General features: G+C 49.6%; 1 pseudogene; it reads left to right on the forward strand.

Annotated features, from left to right (window-relative positions):
• Positions 1-1,180: 1,180 nt before the first annotated feature.
• On the forward strand, positions 1,181-19,708 carry LOC121852308 (annotated as a pseudogene).
• The last annotated feature ends 1,347 nt before the right edge of the window (positions 19,709-21,055 follow it).

The following is a 21,055-nucleotide window of genomic DNA, read 5'->3' on the forward strand; positions in this document are numbered from 1 at the left end:
GTGTTTGTTGAACCTTTTTTGCACCCTACATAGCCAATCGTGCTAATCGGAGGTGAGGGGGAAGGACAAAAACTCACACAAAAATCAGTTAGAAATAAATTAGGTTTAAATCTAGGTTTAAAAGTGTAATAGCTCCCTTGGCTTCTTATTATCAGAAGGAAGAGTGTTCCAGAAGGCCGCAGAAGTGCATCTGAAAGCGCGTGATGAGGTGACGATTTTGTTCAATGGCTAGCCAAAAGCCGCCGCTGCTAGGGTGACCGGAGTTCACGTGATGGTTTATGCTCCTTGAGATTAGCGAGGTGATTGTGGTTAATTTGTGGCAAGCACTTTGTGGTAATGGGGGAGGGGGCAAGCGAGGATTTTTTGTTTTGTCATGCATTGTGTCGGTACACTGTACAGAGGATGTACACGTGGACTCATTCATGCGTGTGACGACAGTGTGAGGGTCTTGTGTGGCCTTCGGTCAGCTGTGTTCTATTGGCCGCATTGCCCTTGCAGTCAAGGGATTCGCTGTGGTCTAAACGTCAGTTCCAAAATAGTTACGATGTAAGATTAACTCACCACCCAACTCCACACTGCTTTTCAGTATATATTTTTTGTTATACTCCATCGCTTTAAACAGCAATATTTCTTGAAGAATGCCAATTGCTCAAAATGTAAATCGTCCAAAGACATTCTAAAATGTAAGCCGTTAACTTTAACTAGCCTTGTATTTCATTCCATACATTTTCTGAATCGACACATTTATACCAACACACGTATAAATAATTGTTTACATTATTTTAGGTGATTTCATGGCCTTTTAGAAATGTATCCTTATGGCAGTACCCTGGGGTATCAAATAATATAAAATGGCCGAGGCAATTAAATATTTTTTCCAGAGGTGTATTTAACTCTGCGACTGGCTACCAATCAATCTAAATCAGTGCTACTCCACGATGTGGAAACGCAGTGAGGACGACTGCGCTGAAACCTTGAACGCTCGTATGCACCATAGTGCATGGTGTACAGCTCGTCGAGATGAGTCGATTGCCGCATTACCGACCATCAAGAGACTAAAAATACTGTATCACGGACATTATGCGAGAGCCGGTGTGCTATGGTACCTCGGGTACCGCCATAGAGGTTCAATTGTGTTTTTTTACGTGTGTTATTTCGACCCCACTCTGTATGTTTGGAAATGTCTTTGCTGATTTGCCATGTATTTTACTTACTCCTTCATCGTTTGCAACTCTTCCTTCCCTTTTCCATCGCAGTTCAGAAAGACATTCCTCCGTCGGCGCTCACGCAGCACATATGCTGCATCGTCGGGACCATTCGCCTCGTGGCAGGTGAAGGGAGTCCCTTCCCTCGCCCCAAACGCTTCCGACGTTGGCGAGATGTTAACTACCTCGCTTGATATACAGGAGGCCTTGGGTTCAATCCGACCCTGTTGTTTGTATATTTGGAGTTTGCGTGTCTCTCTCCCCATAGTCGCGTGGTTATTTCTCCGCGTCCTCCGGTTTTTCCCTCCAGTATTTGGCTACAATAAATTTCCACATGATAAGCCACTTTGTTGAGTTATCATTTGTGATAGTCAGGTCACTTCTGAAAAAGAGATATAGCTCAGTGGGCCTTAGCTGGTAAAAAAATAAAAATAACTTGGTAATAAAATTGTTCCCTTGTGAAGAGGCAAAACCCTTTTTTACACTGTTTTATTTAACTCGCTCTGTCTGTTGTTGTTGTCGTATCCTCAAATCTTGTAACTCAATTTTAACCCACTTCCCAATGTGGTATCGACTGAAAATTTCGTATAGTTACGTCTTACTGATGACAATACTATATTCTATCATTAAAAATAAAAAATTCAATTTTAAACCATCTATTTTATATGTTTTGTTTCGGCTTGGGTCTAATTGTCCACGCTCAACTGACGTTAGCTGTAAATCACCACGGTCTCTTACGTTATCGCAAGCCTCGGGGCCACTTCCTGGAGTCATGAAGTTCTGCCATTACCAGTACGGTACATTTCATAAAAGCATGTTTAAAAAAAATTAACCCGTAAAAACAAAGTATTTCACTATAAATCCTTTATATGCGTGGCCTCGGGGCGGCTAGAGTCCTCTCGTCCTCTGGCTTGAGATGGCTGCCACCTATGGGTCAGATGATTGTGTGCCAGCATTAACCAATTGGTAAATAAATATATATATATTTTTTCCCTAAACAGTGTAAAATTTAGGAAATTTTTTTTCACGAAAATTCATTGTCACGCACAACGAGTCTGTGTGCTAAATGTCAGCTCGATTGGATCATGGGAAGTGGGTTAAAAAACGACCGAAAGATTTGCACGGTCCTAAGCAAGCAAGCAAGCGAACTTAATATAAAGGATTTAAAAAGTACTTTTAAATATGACTTATTTGGCAAACAATGCCAGAATATATCTGCGGGACCTTTTTTCGGGTATCAAAACGATGAAAAGATAAGAATAGGCTTTACCATTTCTACCGAGCTATCATTTGTGGCCAGGTCGTTTTTGAAAAAAACAGCGAATAACTCAGTGGGCTTTACCTGGTAAGACGATTTTTTTAATTTTATTTGTATATTTTTAAAAGTTCTTTGTTTGTCTTTCCGAAACTTTGCCTCTGACGGTGTTTTTGTATCGTTGTTGTAACATTCTGACACACCCCTAATGGACATCTGTGAAAGAGAGATTTATAGCTCTTTGGATTCCTCCAGTAAAATAAAGATTTTGATTACATTTAACAGCTGTTAAGATGTTCAAACACCAAATAGATATGACTGCCATAATGTTATTGCAAGATCGTGGTCGAAGTACATGTCCCGATTTCCCGACTTGGCCACTCTTAATTGCGACAACGTGATGACGTCCGCCTTGCCAACAATGGGGCGATTCTCCAAAGGCGTTTTGGCCACTTCACCAAAGTGTGAATCTGGCTCAATGTGGCTGGGTGGCTCAGAGCTCAAAGCACTGAGATGGTACTGCTGAGATCCTGGATTTGAATCTAGGTTTCAGTCGTCAATGATTAAACCAGGTTCTCAAGTGCAGTGAGATAATGGTTTTAGCCTGGTTGCTAATGACTGCGCAAAAAAACCTATTACGTTTGCTTAATATTGAACAAAGTACAACTCTGTCATGAGACAAATATTATTCTCATTGGCAGAGCTGCTATGGAATTGCTGCCCTCCTTTTGCATGGACCAGAGATCACTTTATGAATGGATCTCACAGCTAGCTCTGTGATATCCGCTTTAGTGGGCCGATCTCGAATGTGAAGGATCATGCCTGTCTGCAAGAGATCCGAATGGACACGATGTCTCAAGACAGGACACCGATGACACAATGGGGATATATCTGGAATGTGAATTTGGCCCCATATCGCTTCTCACATAGCACCACCAGCATGGTGGCAGGGTGACGCAGTGGTAACACTTGTGCCTCGCAGAAACCCAGCTCCAAGAAGTACCTGGGTTTGATTCCAGACTCGGTCACCTTTCTGTGTGGAGTCTCTAAGTTCTCCCCTGGTACTGCGTGGGTTTCTTCAGAGTTCCCCAGTTTCCTGCCTTAGCTAAACGTGAACGTACAATGTAACTAGTATTGTCCAAACATCCCAATACTGTAAAATTACCTGTATGTCACTCAATTGAGATTAAACGAAAAAAATCGCCCCCCCACTGCAAAACTTGGCAGTACACTCCTGAAAAGAGCCTTGACACTCGTGAGGATTTCCTTGGTAATAGCATCATAGCGCTATAAACCGAGCAGCACCACCACCTTAATATTATGTATTGGTCGGTCTGCATATTTGGGCGCATATCAATACTGAGAACGCACAGAAAAGGATCAGTGGCACTTCAGCTGTTTTATTATTTGGAATGAAAGACCGGCCCTTCTCCCCCACCGACAGGCATGTACTTGATTGTGGTGACCAAGAAAGAGAAGCAGGGGAAATCTCGGGCCAGGCCATATGGAAGGCCGTGGAATTTGACATCCTCTCCTACCAGAAGACCATCCTGCACCTGACAGATCTGCAGGTGTGGCCTTGCAAAACACTCCAGCTTACCTTGTTTAAAGGGTGGCATGCAACAACTTAGGTGTGGGCATGCCACCATCACTGTTAAGCAAACTTTAAATTCATGCTGACCGCTCACTAGAATGTGTAAAGGGCACACGACATCTTGGCTAATGCAAAACATTTCAGCATTTCCTGAAGAAGTGTATTGTGGTTCTCTTGTCTTTTGAGCAAATGTTACCAATTGGCAGGTGCAGTTGGTTACATTTACTCAAATTTATGTCAATTGTCACCCTCTTCCTGTTGCAGCAAACCGCCACTGGTGTTTAATATTGCCGCCAACATTTTTGACTTGACCATGAGAATTTCGTTTGGAGACTTGAGCCTTCAGGCCTCCTCTGTCCCTCTCCAACGTTATGGGCTGAGGGTCAGAACTCCTCCAATCCATGATGAGTAGGGATCCGATCTGCGTGGCCACCCTCCTGCTTTGCGCCCTCTGCTCACCTCCCCTCTGGCGCTCCCTCTGCGTCTCCAGGCTCAGGATAACAAGACGCTGCTGATGATGCTGCGCGGCGTCCTGCACACGGAGAGCTTCTTCTTCTCCTGCACATTCGACCTGACGCACAGCCTGCAGCGCCTGGCCAACACCAGCCCCGACTTCCACGAGATGTCCCTCTGCGAGCGGGTGCCCCACCGCATGTCATCCCCGCACACACAACCTCGCCTCAATCTCACCACAACCTCACCACCGCCGCACCACAATCTGCACAAAATTGCACCACGTACCACGCACACAACTGCACCGCAAACCACACCGCGAACCACACCGCAAACTGCCCCTTTAAGCTGGTAGACTGCTATCACGACCATCCTGGATCATTCTCAGTTTTGATGCGTCCCGGCTGACAACTGACTTTAAATCGGGTGCCTAGTTTATTATGCCACTACATGTGCGTGTCCTGGATGCGAGTATTTTTTTTTGTTAAGCATCCTTTTTAAGTCGCCCCTTGCCGTGCCCGTCATCCCCGTTGACCCCGTGTGCACGCCAGGCCGACCAGCGGTTCGTGTGGAACGGTCACCTGCTGCGGGAGTTGCTCACCGTCCCGGAGCTGCACCGCTTTGCCGTGCCGCTCATTCACGGCTGTATCCTTTCTGTGTGCACATGGCAGCGCCACGTTGGCCACGAGTTCCGGCCGTGGGAGCATCATACCACAGTTAAACTCTCGCCTACTGCACGCACGAGCAGTTGGGCGGGCACATTAGCCAGCGCCGGGCAACCATGCGGTGGCCAAAGTCGTGTGCTTCTGGTAAAATCTCATCAACCACTGGATTAAAGGTGAATCAAGTGAACATAAAACGAACTATAAACTTTAATATTTGTTACCAGGTAAGGCCCACTGAGCTATTTCGCTCTTTTTCAGAAGCGACCTGACCACAAATGGTAGTTCAATGAAGTCGCATATTGCATGGAAATTTATAGCATCGAAATCAAGTGGCACCCAACATTTAACATGATGTTTTATGCCACCTCTGGTGACCAACTTAAAACCATCAGCTCGCTGAACATGAGAACTCCGTTTAATCATGGCCATCTATTAGTGAGTCAGTGGGTCTCTGTGGTCTGTATGTTTGCGCCCCACCAGCATTCTATTATGTCGGTAATCAAATATTTTTTTGTAACCTAATTTAAATAAGTTTAGCATGACCTGTCCTTTTGGTTTTTATCTGCGATATTCATCACCACCTGCCTCCATCCCAATCACCATGGATAATAGCGAGTTGACTAATTTATCCATTTTAAAATGGGAAATTTAAATGTTTTCACGTGCGGTCAGGCACGTGGGGCTCGTGCGCAAATTAACAATTAACTGAAGAGTCGGCACTTGACACCAGGGAGCTCCAACTTTAGTCTGCCGAGCGCGTGTTGGATGTGACCCTCGCTGTAACGAGCGCGTGTTGACCGCGACCTTGGTCTGCAGGAACGGCTGTACTCTTTTAAGTAGCTTGTTGGAGACTTTTGTCATATAGTATGCGCACGTAACAGCCACAACAATGCAAATTAAATACTCTTCATTTAACCCAATAGATAAAACCCAGAGCCTGCATAAGAATTTCGACGGCGCTCATGCTTGCTTGGGTTTTAATTGGCCAGCCGTGCCGGTAATTGGATGCGTTTCTTAAATGTGAATTAATCTTCTGACGGGTTATGCCCGGATGCCCACCGTTGTGTATTGTTCCTACGCTGGACTTGCAATCCAGAGGTCGCTGTTCTCTATCTCCCGACTAGGCAGCTGAAGCGATGGGCAACATTCTTAAATCCTTCCGCCTCTGCTCAAACCAGCAGTGTAAATCGGTATTATGCGGTTGACTGGCAGGTTATGTGTAGGGGGGAGTAAAGATTGGATGCTCCCAGCTCTTCCAAGATGTCTAGCCGAGCGTGCAAGAGTAGGCCAAACAGAGCTGCTCGACGGGCTCTCCAGAGCTCCCTGTCGTGAAGGCTTTTCTGCTGGGGTGGCGTGAAAGGAGTAATTTCAGGGCAGCATCTGTACCTGAAAACAGGGTTTGTTTAACAGCGAGGAAGTGCTTGGACGCGGTGGTGGCGACGGGAGGGCGGTGGTCAGAGGCGGGGGATATGGCTGGGCCAGTCTCGTTGGCGACGTGGCACGGAGAGTGGTCTCCTTGACGGCGCCGCCCCAGTCCTGTCCGTCAAGGCGTGCGTCGTCAACGGGAAGGTGTTCGACTGGATCCTCATCTCGCGCCGCAGCTGCTACCGCGCCGGCGTTCGCTACTACCTGAGAGGCGAGGCGCGGTTGTTGTCCTTTGGGAAAGTCGTGCCGCAAGAAACGTTTCTATTGGATTGCGTGCGAGTGCGCGAGTGGGCTAGCGCATTAGTCAGCGCCGGGCGACCGTGTGTGTGATGGTGTTACCGGCAGCCAGGGTCGCGTGCTTCAAATCAAATCTCATCAATAACCGGATTGAATGGGAATCAAGTGAACATAAAACTAAACTAGTAAAAAAATTTTTATTTTACCAGGTAAGGCCCACTGAGCTATAAAGCTCCTTTTCAGAAGAGACCTGTCCACAAATTATAGCCCAATGAAGTGGCTTTATGTGTGGAAATGTATAGCAGCCAAATACTCTAAACGGATGTTGATTCTCAATGTGGAGGTAAAAACCGGAGGACCTGGAAGAAAAATCCACGCGACCTCAGGGAGACCATCAAAACTCCAAATATACAGGCGTCAGGGTTGGGATCGAACCCACGACCTCCTGCATACTTGGCGAGGGAGTTAACATCTCGCCACCACGACACATTTTCCATGTGCATAGAATGGTCATGTAGAACGTCGGTGTGGTGTCGTGGGTTGTGTCGACAACGAACGACCAATCCGCGATGCCACCGGTGCCTTTGCCTGGGCCGGGGGACAGTGGAGCCGGTAGGCAAACCTGGTGAGGCACAGGCCTCGCCTCCCATCAACACCTCCGTTTTTGAATTCAAGCGACTTATTCGAGGTGTCTGTGACACTCGACGGGGATTAAAAGCAAATAGAAGTACCCCTAACCCACTCAATATATGTGAACAAATTAGTTGGTGATACGGTGCTATCAGTGGTGCATGAGCACAAATAACAACTCGACACGTCCACCAATAACACTGGCCTGACGAGGAAAATTAATAGGCGGCGTTTTTGGGCGATGGGATATTTCATAGGACATCATTTAAAGAAGGTACATTACCCTGAAATTACACCGATTATATACGTAGGCAACGTTATTGGTTTTTACTTTCAGTATATATATAAAATGTGCTTGTTGTGGGGCATTGAAGCTGCTCAGCTGATCGGTGAGATTAAGACGCCGACAACCGAGTTGATGCCGACCGCTCCGCTGTGACAATGAAGAGCGGTGCTGGTTTGTTCCGAGCGGGCGGAATTAGCCTGGCTCGTGGTGGCGTCGAGGTGCGTCGAGGCGACGGCGATGCCGGCGTCATTGGGGTCGACCTTGGGCCCAGAGTCGTCCGGCTCTCAGCGTTTATGATCGTCTCGTCCCCCCCCCTCCCCGCTTGGCAGGCATCGACCAAGAGGGGCACGCGGCAAACTTTGTGGAGACGGAGCAGATTGTGTTCTACGGCGGCAACAAGGCTTCCTTTGTGCAGGTTGGGGTTGAATTCCCACTTCCCAGCCAACCCCATGATCACGCACACACAGTGTTCATGCAACACCCACCAGACACAAACACGCACACTCGCTCACACATTCCACGCATCTGGCACACACCAGTTGCACTCACACACGCACAGTGCTCATACAACATGCACGCCAGATACCAATACCCGCCATTTGCCACCAAGTGACGGTGACATCACCACGGCGCATGGGCCAGGCGAAGTTCACTTTGAGGCCACTTGAAGTGTCGAAGGCTCGCTCACACTCACACATACCATACACCCGGCACATGCCAGTTTCACACAAACACTGTTCATACAACACACACACTCGGTCACACATACCACACATCTGGCACACACCAGTCTCACACTCGCCCAGATAGAATCCTCCACACTCCAAACTTCACCACAGACTTCCCGCTCTATCTCAGCATCCCGAGGGTTCCGCAGATTGCATTCCACAACCCTCCCCTTCCCCCCCATCTTGTTGAACTTGCAACAGATTTAGTGGGGGGGCGGGGAGCGGGCAGGGGGGTGTCAGATGGCCACGCTCGTTTGTGATGTCACGTTAGTAGTTCCCCAGGTGTTACATTCCGTCTGCACGACTCATCCGTTGCTGCCATGCGAGCCTATCCCCCGCTCCCAGGTTTACTATTATTTGTCCCCCCCCTCTGTAAATTAAGTTTAATTAAACACAATTAGGCTCGTTAGCTTCTGGTGCGGAAAAAATTCAGACAAAATTTAAGCAATTTGTAACCATTAGAGACGATGTAATTGTGATGCGAATTGTGGTTTTGGTGGCTTCTGTTGCTGATGGGGCTGCATATTTGTGGCTTGAATGCCACTGTTGATGGCAGCACTGATATTGTTGCTGTGGTTGTTGCTCGCAATGCAGCGCTCGCTTAGTGATGGTGATGTTGACACGGGTGATTGTCAATGTTGCTCGTCACTCCTGCTGTTGACATGGCGACGTTGATGGGGATGATGTTGGCGATGGTTGCGTGTGTGTACTTGTGTACGTGTGGTGCTGGCCACCAACCCCCTTCGTGTGCCGTTCCGGCCTTCATAGGTGATGCTTGCTAACACCACTTGCCACAAAAGTCCGTTAAGGCTGTACGGGGGATTTTTGTTTTTGTACAATGCAGACGCGCGGATCTATGCCTTTCTACTGGTCTCAGCGCCCAGATCTCAAGTACAAACCTCGACCCCAGATCAGCACCTCCCTCAACCACGTGAGTCACCCCCTTCCATTCAGGGTCGTTCGCGTGCTAGATTTGCTTACGCCAGTATTCTTCACTGCAAGGCCCGCGGGTCACTAGCGGCCCCTGGTGCCCTTTAGTGCGGCCCCCCAACAATATACACAAATGTTAAAAACACGCCCCAATCATCGTTCTGTCACAAACCCCAACAATGGTTTAAAATGTGTGGCGGCCCTCACACGCTGATGATGTTTTACCGGCAAAAGTGCCCCCCCCACCAAAAAAAACGAGTGAAGGACACCGGTTTTCGCGCACCGAAGCAGGTGCTCGATTCAGACTTGAGCTGACCCTGGTGTGATGCCAGGTGAGTCGAGGTCAGAACACTGAGCTGGCAAAGCTGAGATCCTGGGTGGGTTCAAGTCCACGCACCTCCCTCTGATTCAACCGGATTCTCGAGTGCAGCGAGTCGATCGTCAATGACCGCACAAAAACTAAATGCGATCCAGTTACATTGAACACGTTGGCTCGGATTTCGCGATCATCACATTCGCCAATAACCGTGCTGTCTGAAAAGCGGGGAAATAAACTATCAAATTGGTTACATTTTGAGCATTGGGCTTTTCTTTCATAGCACGTGTTGTTGATGATTGCGTTGAGTTTTTGTTATTTGAGGCACCACTCCCAATGTGGTATAACCAAATAATTTGTTTATAAATAAATATAATTTATATAGCTTACCAACGAATTATAAAATAGCCGGCCGGGAGGTGGGGGTGGGGGGTTGGGTGGGTGAGGGGGGTCAGGGTTGTGTGGGTGGGGGGGGTTGGATGGGTGGGGTTGGGTGGGTGGGGTTGGGTGGGTGGGGTGTTGGGGGGTCAGGGGGTGTTGGGGTGGTGGCCATCTGTGATGATCATATGATTTGCTTACTCGGCTGCCCATGATATGAAAAATTGCATTTTTCAGAAGGTGCCGATCGGTAATGTATCGAGTGAGAGTGTGGCAGGGCAGGTCATAGGGCAGAAAATCAATGTAAAAATAATAATAATATATCCAAGGTGATTTATATTTCAAATCTATGTTTAATACGAAAAAGGTTAAAATGTCACTTGCTCAAGGGGTTGGCGTCCTCCGTGTGCTTTTGTCTCCCACAGCTGGATGGGTTCCAGAGGCACTTTGACAGCCAGATGGTGAGCTACGGCAAACAGATCGTGGTTAACCTGGTAAGACTGCTGGGTTGGTTCACTCACCAACCCGCTCACTCACCCATCCGCTCGTCCACACTCACCCACCCGCTCACCTACTCGCTCACCTACTCGCTCACCCACCTGCTCAACCACCCGCTCCACCACCCGCGCACCCACCTGCACATCTGGCCTCCTACTCTAGTACATGCTTGCTTGTTCCCGCAAACCCATCCAACCAATTCCACCCACCAGAACCAATCCACCCACCCACGCACGCACCCAACCACGCACGCACCCACCCATGCACACGCTCACCCAATTACCCAGTTGCCCGCCCACCCTTCTGTTCGCCCGCCTGCTCGCTAGTTCTCGTGCAACTCGCTCCACGTTCGCTTGCTCGCCCACGCGGTCGCCCCGCTCGCCCAATCACCCTGCCGCGGGGGGCGGAATCTCCACTTCACGTGCGATTACGGAGGCACTTTCATCGTGGCTGATGTGTGGCATGTGCACTCGATAATAAGTGCAAGGAAAAAAAGAGCGATGTTCTTTTTGTACTGATGCTCAGGTCAATTCAGGTCAGTTCAGGTTAATGAGAGAGCCCGTTCAGGTATGAGCTCAGTTTTGCTTGGAGACCTTGAGTAGTCATTGTCATCATCTTAATCAGCATCAATCATTGTCTCCCCACTGCTGGATGAAGGCCTCCACAAGTTGGCTCCATCTGTCACGGTCCTTCGATGCCACAATCCCATCTCACTCCTGCACATGGGTTAGATTTCATCGCTCTGTCTCTTCAGTGGGTGTCATCTCGGTTCCATTCCCTCCTTTACCTACTGCTTCATTGCCAGTCCTCATGTTGGTAACCATCACCCCATCCAGCCGTGTTGTCCTGTCCCAGCCCGCTGGATGATTTTCTCTCTCTGTTTTTAATTCGTTGAAAATGTGCTCTCTTTCCCGTGTTTTCATACAATATTAAAGCAACCATTATTGCAAACATATACTTTTGCGAGTTAGTGTTACCCGGCTCGGCAATACGTTACGTGTTATTAGCCTTGATTCATCTTCATGTAATTTAGTATTGCATTACTCCAGCAGGCGTTTTTATGATTTAGCATTTGTCTTGCGGGAGTTGGATATTAACTTTTGTTGATTTAACATCAGCCTGGTAAGCTAAGGAGGTAGGGGGAGGTGTGGAGGTGGTGGGGAGTGGAAGGGTGGGGGCATGGGGGAGGGGCGCACGTAGGGAGTGTGTGTGCGGTGTACGGGCGTAGCGCATTATTTGCAATCCAAAGGTCGCCCACTGGTTCGATTCCATCTCTCAACCGCCTCTGTCCACCTAGCAGTACAAGTAGGTTTGTCGATCGGCGGGTTGTATGTGGTGGGAGAAAATGTGGATACTCTCACCTCTTCCAAGACGTCAGACCAGTATGAAAGAGTAGGCCAAATACCCTTCCAGAGGGGGCTCTCTAGAGCGCCCGCTGTTAGCGGAAGCCCTTCCGACAGCGGTGGTGTGAGCAAGCAATTGCAGGGCTGCGCCTTTACCTCCTGTGACCCCCGTTGTCAAGAATCTCATGAGTCGGTGGAAAATGCCCAAGGCTCGGAGAACCAAACGACTTCACGGTGAGGTCCAGAAGGATTTATGACTCAATAAAAGATTGAGTTTCAATAGAGAGAGGGAAGATATTAAAAATAGTTTACTTTTTCCAGGAAGAACCTTCCTGAGTGCCAATAGGCACTCATTCAGGAGGATCCTGCTACCTTGGGGTGTTTGGCCAATTCCTATTTAAGGATATTTTTTTTTGCAAGTGGAAGAATGGCAGAATAACCGGAGAAAATTGAAACGTACATGGGGGATAACACTCTGAGGTCTAGTACACATGTTCACGAACCCGCTCGCTGTACATGTGGGAGTTTCACACGCCTACACGATCTACCAACCTCACCGAGGGTCAATTATAATTCCAATCAGAGCGGCATTATTATCTGTGAGGACAGATGAAATTACACCGTGATTGCAATTCATTACAAATGACACGATCATATCCTTTTTTTTTACAAAGCTGTAATAGATAAGAGGGTAATACTTTATATATTTTTTTATAATTGAACAAAGTTGTTAGAAGAGCTTGGAAAAGAGATGATGATGATTGGGATGGAATTCCAAAGTGGAGTAGCGCGAGGGAAGAAGCAGAAATAGAATTGAGGTGACCTGCCGTGTGGTGAGTGGGCGAGTGGTTGGGGGAGTGAGTGCTTGATTAGGTGAGTGCACGAGTGAGTTAACGAGTGGATATGTGGGTGGGTGAGTGAGTGGGTGAGCGAGCGAGTGTGTTGTTGTGGTGCTGGCCTGGGCCTCACCTAGGTCGACTCGGCCTCAAATGAGTACCTGGTGCGGTGTGTAAAAATTATCACCACTGGGGAGACAAAGGCGGTCGGGCGTGTACCGTGCCAGCCTTCATAGGTGTTCACTAAAAGCACTTGCCCCAAAAGTCTGTTAAGTCTATGAGGGGGACCTTTGTATTTGTCTTTGTTGTGACCTACAGTGTGGTGGTTGATCGCAGTATGGATGAGACGATCCCACACTGCCCCCTGCACCTCCGATTCGCACACCGTGCATCAGCTGACCCTACGCTGCTCCCTGCACCGCTGATTCACAGAGCATGGATCAGTTGATCCCACACTGCTGCCTGCACCGCTGATTCACAGAACATGGATCAGCTTATCCCAAGCTGCCTCCCGCACCTCCGATTCACAGAGCATGGGTCAGCGGGCAATGTCACCGAGTTCAACCCAGCCTCCACGGAGGCCACTGAGTGGCTTCATAACCTCGACATACAAAGCAGAAGAGCATGACAAACGCTTTTAAGTAAAACAAGTTTTGAAAATATTGCATAGGCAAGGATTATGCAACGCTTTCCACCCTGGTTTTCATCTGTGCACGTGTTTAACGAGCAGTATGAAAGCTGACGGGTATCTGGCAGGAAAGAAAATACTCCTTTGCATATATCCGACAAGTAGTCTACATGGGAAAACTTCATTCATAATTTATGCTAACACTCAAATTTTTTTGCTGTGATTCTTTGATCAACGTGGCCGGATTTTAATTGGACGATATCCCTAATGGGGCTGCAGCTCTACACAACAGCTTTGTCCCACCCCTCCCTTCGTCACAGATGGACGGGCCGACAGACAGACGGAGCTAATGAGCCAATGGCCAAAGGCTTTCATCCTTCGTTCGGAAGCGTAAAAAATCTGCCATCCGACTCATCGCCCCGGCTACTTGGCTGCATGTCCTGGCTCTGGTGAATAACCATGGCTCCTGGGTATGCGGTTTCCCCCCACCCCTCACCCTCCAAGGTGGACCACAAGGGCTCGGAGAAGAGGCTGGAGGAGGCATTTGCGGCGCTGACCAAGCGTCTGGGCAGCGATTGGATCCAGTGAGCGAACCGCCCTTCCTGCTACCCTTAGGCTCTCTCGTTCTCTCCCCCATTCTCTCTTTCTCCCTCGACCTTCTCTTTCCCTCATGTGCTCTCCGTATCGCCGTGTCTCCCCCCCCGTTCCCCCTCTCTCTCGGTTTCGTTCTCTCTCCTCCCCCATCTCTGTTTCATCTTTACTTTTTCTTTCATTTTCTCTCTGCCTCTTGCTGTCTCTCCCCAACCCTCTCTCTCCCCACCATTTCTCTCCCCCTTGGTGCCTTCTCTTTGCTCTCTCTGTCCGTATCCCTCTCTCGTGTTCTCTCTGCTCTCTCTCCATTTCTCCCTATTGTCCTCACTTTTTTTACTTTTCTTTCTCTGCCTTTGCTCTCTCTCGTTCCGTCTTCCCAACTTTCTCTCTGCGTTCACTTTCCCTTGTTCTACGTTCTTCTCTCCTTGAACAATTCCCAGACGTGAAAATCAAATCGGTTTCATAGGATCTCGGACTGCACAAACTAATGTGTTGGTGTATTTGGACAGCGTGTGTTCTTGGTGGGAGCACAATGGTTAGCGCACTGCATTGTCTAACTCAGTGGTTCTTAACCTTTCCGTCAGCCCTTCGGTTCTCAATCATTAAAACATTTATAATGTTAATAAGTAGATAGCGTTTGATGAAACAAATTAGTTTAATTTGGGTTTTGATGATTTACCTTCTAAAGAAATCTGGCCATGTCTTGGCACCTCCAAAAAGGGCATCTCGCACTCCCAGGGGGTGCGTGCACCCCAGGTAAAGAACTCGACTGGTCTAATCGAATAAAATTATTTACTTTCGGCATCGATTCATGGCCGCATCCAACATCGGCGATGAATATCCGAACCGGTCCTGGGCCTCCCCCTAGGTCAACTCTTCCTAAAATGAGTACCTGGTGCGGCGGTGTGTAACCATGGATACTGGCATCAGGCAGCATGCGTGGCGCCGGCCACACACCCACTCGCCTTACCGCGTCAGACTTCGTAGGTTAGCTACGCGGGTGGCATGTAACCCAGTGTACTGTGGAGGCGAGGGTCGGTGGATCGCCGCACAAATGTTGTGAAACTCCCTTCCCGTGGCCGTTGAGGAGGTGCCATACACCTGGCTGGTTCGGACAATGCGCTCCAACAAGTGGACTTATCGCCATCTGTTTTCATCTATACGACGATAGGGCGTTGCCCCATAGCACGCGTGGGTTTTTTTTCTGGGTGCTCCGGCTTCCTTCCGCTTCCTTCCGCTTGTTTAAACACAGCTCATCATTAATTGTCTGAAAACATCTTAAAATAAAACCCCAATGTAGCAGCAGCAGAACTCTACTGAAGAAGAGTCTGACAACTTGGCATGGCTCGCCTGGATAAATAAATAAATGATTATTTTTACAACTTATCATGGACACCTCTGGCTCGAACAGTCCCTTTGGCTAAAGTAAAGGATGCTCTTTGTGTGTATATATGTTGAACTTATTTTGCACTGTATGTAGCCAACCGTGATAATCGGAGGTGTTTGCACGCATGTGTATGTGTACGTGTGTACGTATGTTTGCGCATGTGTGCATGCGTGTGTTGTAGGGGCAAGTGCTGTTAGCGAGCACCTATGCAGGCTGGAATGGTATTCGAGGGGGTGGGTGGCCAACACCACGCCCAGCCGCCTTTGTCTCCCTAGTGACGATGTTTACACCCCACACTCGGTACTCTCATTTGAGGCCGAGTCACCCTAGAGGAGGCCCAGGACCGGTTCAGATAATTGTCACTGGTGTCGACCGTGAGCGGGAATCGAACCTGGGTCACCGGGTTTCTAGCGCAGCGCGGTAACCGCTACGCCACCGTTCCCCGTACAGGCTATACAAGGGGGTCTTTGTGTGTGTGTGCGCGTGCGCGCCGTGCAGGTATGAGGCGTTTGACTTCCACAAGGAGTGCAGCCGCATGCGCTGGAGCGCCTCCACATCCTCATCGACCGCTTGGCAGAGAGACAGGACCACTTGGGGTGAGTGTTTCACACGCACTGCTCGCGCTCACACTTGCACTCTCCTTACACCCGCTTACACTCTCACACGAGGCGCATTCTCACAACGCAAGGGCTGTTCGCTTTTCCGTTCACGCTTTCCTTTTTTAAGTTGGTGCCAGGTACCGCTTCATTGTCGGCAGTTACGATCGTTTTTACCGCAAAGCTATGCGCCCCCCCCCCCTCGCGAGGATCGGCACTTCGCGTGCCATTCCATGGGACGGCTGGTTGATGAGAGTGCAAAGGTCTTTTCGGGTGCGAGCCCGAATTGACAGAGCAAGATGGCAAAATAAGGGCCAAAGGAGACGAAGCTGGGAAATGAAATTGCGAAAAGGGCTTAGAGAGTAATCCGCGAAGGCTTCCGTCGCGTCGCGTGGGACGGCCGGCCGCTGCCAAAAGGGGTTAAGGGAGGACAGCTCCCACGGTCTGGGGCGAGGAAGCTGCCCCCCGCCCCTTCACCCCCCTTCCCCCCTTGCGCCGTCGCGGAAGTGAAGACGGAGATTGATAGAGTCGTGGTCTGGATTGCCTGGCAGCTCCCCTGACGCCACGCGGAGATCCCAGCCCGACTGGAAGCATGTAAACGTGACCCCGCTACCCCTCCATCGCGTGCAGAAAAAAAAATCCAATCCCAAGGGACGGTCCGGCAGACCAGGCCCTCGACCAGCGGCTGGGGTGAGTGGGATTTCATAAATCCGAGCGGTGAAGGATGAGATTCAGACCGTCTTAACTAAAAGGTGTGGGTTTACACGATAAGGCGCGGTTAGTTTTTTTAAACAGGCGAATTCTTGGGCTGTGCGGATGAATCTGTTGGGCAACTGGGCCTGTGGAGTGGGATGAAGGCAAGGAAAGGTGGCGGTGGATGACGAGGTGCGATGGTGCTCGTTCGCAGTTTGTGGGTGCGCGTGTTGCGCTGTTTCTGCCGGCATGTCCGGCAAGCCATTTCTTGAGAACTGCTTTTTGTGTTTAGTTTCTTGTCCTTCCGCCCCGCACCTCCGATTAGCGCGCTGTTGGTTACGTACAGTGCGAGGACTCCACAGTGGCGAGATGTTAACTCCCTCGCCTGGTACACATGAGGTGCTAGGTTCAATCCCGACCCTGACGCCTGCTGTATATTTGGAGTACGCATGTCTATCTCCCCGTGGCCGCGTGGATTTTTCTCCGGGCCCTACAGTTTTTTCTCCATATTTACAAACGTATTTGGCTGCTGCAAATTTTTGCACGATGAGCCACTTGGTTGAGTTATCATTTGTGATGACCAGGTGACTTACAAAAAAAGAGCTATATAGCTCAGTGGGCCTTACCTGGTAAAATAAAAAAAATTGTATATAGTTTTAGATAAAGAAGTTCAACACATACAAGCAGCTTCGCGAGCATTGTGGTGTCTCGGGAGATGCTGGGGTCGGGAGGGATGTAAAATTGGAAATGGAGACAGAAGGCAGAGGGCATGCAGTGATGGATCAGGCACGTGGGGGCAGGCGGCGGTTAGGCGGGACGTGGCTATGCAGATAACAGCTCCATGGCGGAGATGGTAGTGTGGTGGCACGCTCGTTCCGATTTTGACTTTGTTTTTTAATGATGCAACGGGAAGGCGGTGAGCCATTGGGGAGAGCCTAGACCTGTTCATTAAAACCCTCCGCCTTTGAGGCAGCAGCAGAAAAAGTGAGCGCGGTTCATCGTGTTTTGTGCCCGCGGGTTGAACTGGGACAGGTCTCTTCGGTTTTATTGCTTGAAAAGACTTCACATGGAGAAAGTGCTGATAGTCTGGTTCCTGTCATGGAACAAAGGGGAATAGCTGCAGTCCTTTCACAGGAATGGGAAGCGAGCACAACAACTTACCGGCCGATCAATTATTCACGCACTGGCAGTGAGATGCAGCTGTCGGCAGAGGTAATAAGTTGGCCCGGGTGGGCCTTTAGATGTGGGAGGAGGAAGATGAGGGAAGGGCGCACGTCGGGGCTTAGCTCGCCGCTGCCCCCCACTTCAGCGCAGACGTGTCAGGTGATCACGGCTAGAGGAACAAATGGCGGCACCCGAGACGATACCGTTCATTAACGAGGATTTGCGCGACGGCTCCGAGAAACGTAAACCTTTGGCGGACGGTTCTCGACTTTACAACAGCTGCGGCTTCTAGCAGAAGGGAGGAAGCGGTGGCGTGGCACGGGTAGCAGCGGCGGCATAGCCCCGTCGTAACCCGTCTGACCTCGCCCTTGACTTTGTTCAAGAGAGCACGTTGTCTTTGGCATCGGGACAGACGGCTGTAGAGGCGCGATGCAGATCCCCCACCGGCACTGTGACGGATAATGCCGCTGGCAGGGCGTAACGTGGCACACGCGCCTCCAGGGCCAGGCGTAAACAAGAATACGATCCGCCTGACGTGTCGCGATGGCTTCGGGGAGCCATCCTTCCCGCCGCGAACGGTGGCCGCGTGTTCCGGCCGGATTGGTCCGGCGGTGGCCTTTTGGTGACGCACGGCGCCCGTGGCGATGATTATGAAGAGCTCAGACCAGGTTTTCTGGAGATAGATAAGACCCCGGAGAGATGGGACATTGACCAGAGGTTATAACTCAACCGTGTCATTTGTCGGAGAAACAACCTCATGAGATACGCTTCCCCTTATGTAAGCGAGACCTTGGTAACCATGGTGACTTTGGTCGATGTCACACATATTTCGAATTTTGTCACTTTAACGCCAAAAGGCGCACGATGCCTTTTGGCGTCATCTGGTCCAACCCATGTGAGACTAGGCTCTAAGGAAAGCTGTCTCGGGTGTGGACCAATCAACTTCAAGGACAGTGCACATTATCAGAGTTATGTCTTTTGTTTGTATTATGACTGCAGGTATTGCGGTCTATACAAACATGACTCCTTGTAAAAAGGTGTCAGTTTTGTTGCCAGATAGAAGGGTAAAAAAACAATTATCAACTCTTGACCTAGTTTCGACCTTCAGGGTCTGATCAGGAAAGTTAGGTTTGTCAAATAAATTCTGACTCTGCTGATAAAGACCTGGGAAGGTCTGCCTTTCCTCTGGCTGATGCAGATGCAGACCAACAACTACAATTTCACATTCAGGTTGCTTGCTTAAACAAATGCTCCAAATGAATAACATTAGTCTGGAAAGCCGACAGGCTTTGGTGACGGATCAACACACGTTGCATGTACGTGTGGACACACAGACCGGACTTTGTGGGCGCGTGTATTTTTGTGCCCCGTGGCTTACGAGCACGAGAATGTGGGGCATCTCCCTCCCCTCTACGCTGTGCCCCCCACCCCGCCCCCCCGCCACACAGCCACCCACCACCCCCAACCCCCAGCATCTCTCTGTCTTCACCCTGGAGTTATTTGAGATTGAAAATTCATTTCTTTGAAACTGCTTTTTTGTGTTTAGTTTGTCGTCCTCCCCCGCACCTTCGATTAGCACAGTTGGCTACGTACGGTGCGAAAGAAGTTCAACAAACATACAAACGGCACGCAATTCAGCCGGCTCCAGTGGGGAGGGTGGGGGGTGGCTGGCCGCTAATGCCCACTTAATGTCCACATTCCGCGGATTAAAGCGCACGTGCTGGAGCGAGCGAGCCGGGGGCAGCGGGTGAGCGTGTCGGGGACGGTAAGTGACACTCCCCCTGGGCGCGTGCGCGCAGGGACCGCCCCCGGGGTCTGCACAGCTGAGCAAGCTCCTGGCTTCATCGCACGCAAAATAGCCGCTCGCTAGGCCGCGAACAAGATCGCCGAGTTATTTATTTAATGTGTGGGGGGGGTTTGTTTTTTTACACAACGGCTGTTATTATGAATGTTTGTGCAGTGATAGCCGTGCCGCTACGGCTGTCCGAGCGTATTTATTTGGTATGGTGAAATGATACCGTGTAGGTGTTTGCAGCTGTGCCGTAAAGCTCTCCGATGTTGCTTTCGGGGTTGTTCCGCTATGTAACAACAACAACCGCACGTGGTGCATCCCGGACGTGCACCGTGGTGACATTTGTTGTCAATTTATTTTTTAAGCTGAACCGCAAAGGCTGCTTTATCGCTCTAACCTGGGAAACGTCACATGAGGGGTCCGTGTGTCTTGTCAGTCTGAGGGCACTTCTCAAAACAAACCAAACTCCAAAACCAATTGCTGCACATCTCGCCACACAGCTTACCGGTAGCAATGCCCAAATCTGTTTGAAAATGATCACTCCCCCTCGCCCAAGATGGGCAATATAATACTCTTTTACAATGTGTGTGTTGAGTTGAAAAGTATTATGATGTTCCGGACGCCAAGCGTATTTTATCAGCACTAGAATAGTTTCGTAAGAAGTAGGTTTAATAAAAAAAAATATGTCGATATGCAGCTTTGTGTACAAGTATGTGCAGCTCGTGCGAGTGTGTTTTGCATGTTGCCGCGCGCACGTTCCTTTGTGCTGTCAAATCGCGTTAAAGACGTTGGCTCCCTTAACGGTCCAGCGTGCCCGCCTGTTACGTTTCCTACTGTCCATTAGCAGCTCAGCAGCAGGCGAGAGTCCTTGGAGATTTGATTTCTCCTTAAAGGGAGGGACCTTCATCCGTGTTGTGAGAGTTTTCTGTCGTACGATTTGATTGGTCGAGTGAAAGTGCTGCCCTGTATAAAAGGCGCGGCATGGTGATTTGATTGGCTGTTTGAAAGCGCTGCCCTGCATAAGAGGGGCAGCTGGGTGATTTGATTGGCCATGTGAAAGCGCTGCGCCCTGTATAAGATGATTTGAATGGCCGAGTGAATGTGCTGCCCTGTATAAGAGGGGCAGCTGGGTGATTTGATTGCACCTGTGAACGGGCTTCCATTGAGGGGGGCAGGCAGCCGTGTGGCGCCGGAGTTGTGCATGCCGCTCTGGGGTAACGGTGCTTCACTGTCGCTTGCTGCTCCGAGAGCCGCAGGCGTGCGCCACACAGCTGGCGTTTTTGTTTTTAATCAAAATCATTAATAATTGTTGCCGAATGTGCGCGAGTTGACGTGACCACGGCGCTTTCACCTGTTTTAGCAGATCCACCGCCGAAGCCACACGCTCGCGTTCAATCCTGCAGTTTCCGCTCGCCCGTTTTCACA

This window comes from Callorhinchus milii, unplaced genomic scaffold (assembly GCF_018977255.1).
Source record: "Callorhinchus milii isolate IMCB2004 unplaced genomic scaffold, IMCB_Cmil_1.0 Scaffold718, whole genome shotgun sequence".
Classification (NCBI taxonomy): domain Eukaryota; kingdom Metazoa; phylum Chordata; class Chondrichthyes; order Chimaeriformes; family Callorhinchidae; genus Callorhinchus; species Callorhinchus milii.